Here is a 335-nt window from a genome sequence, read left to right on the forward strand (position 1 = left end):
CAGGGACTAACATGAAGGACAAGTGGGACAATCTCTGGGCAGACAACAACATTGCGAACAATCCAGGGACTAACATGAAGGACAAGTGGGACAATCTCTGGGCAGACAACAACATTGCGAACAATCCAGGGACTAACATGAAGAACAAGTGGGACAATCTCTGGGCAGACAACAACATTGCGAACAATCCAGGGACTAACATGAAGGACAAGTGGGACAATCTCTGGACAGACAACAACATTGCTAACAATCCAGGGACTAACATGAAGAACAAGTGGGACAATCTCTGGACAGACAACAACATTGCTAACAATCCAGGGACTAACATGAAGAAC

This window comes from Eptatretus burgeri, chromosome 17 (assembly GCF_056783735.1).
Source record: "Eptatretus burgeri isolate ZD-2024b chromosome 17, Ebu_testis_v1, whole genome shotgun sequence".
NCBI classification, from domain to species: domain Eukaryota; kingdom Metazoa; phylum Chordata; class Myxini; order Myxiniformes; family Myxinidae; genus Eptatretus; species Eptatretus burgeri.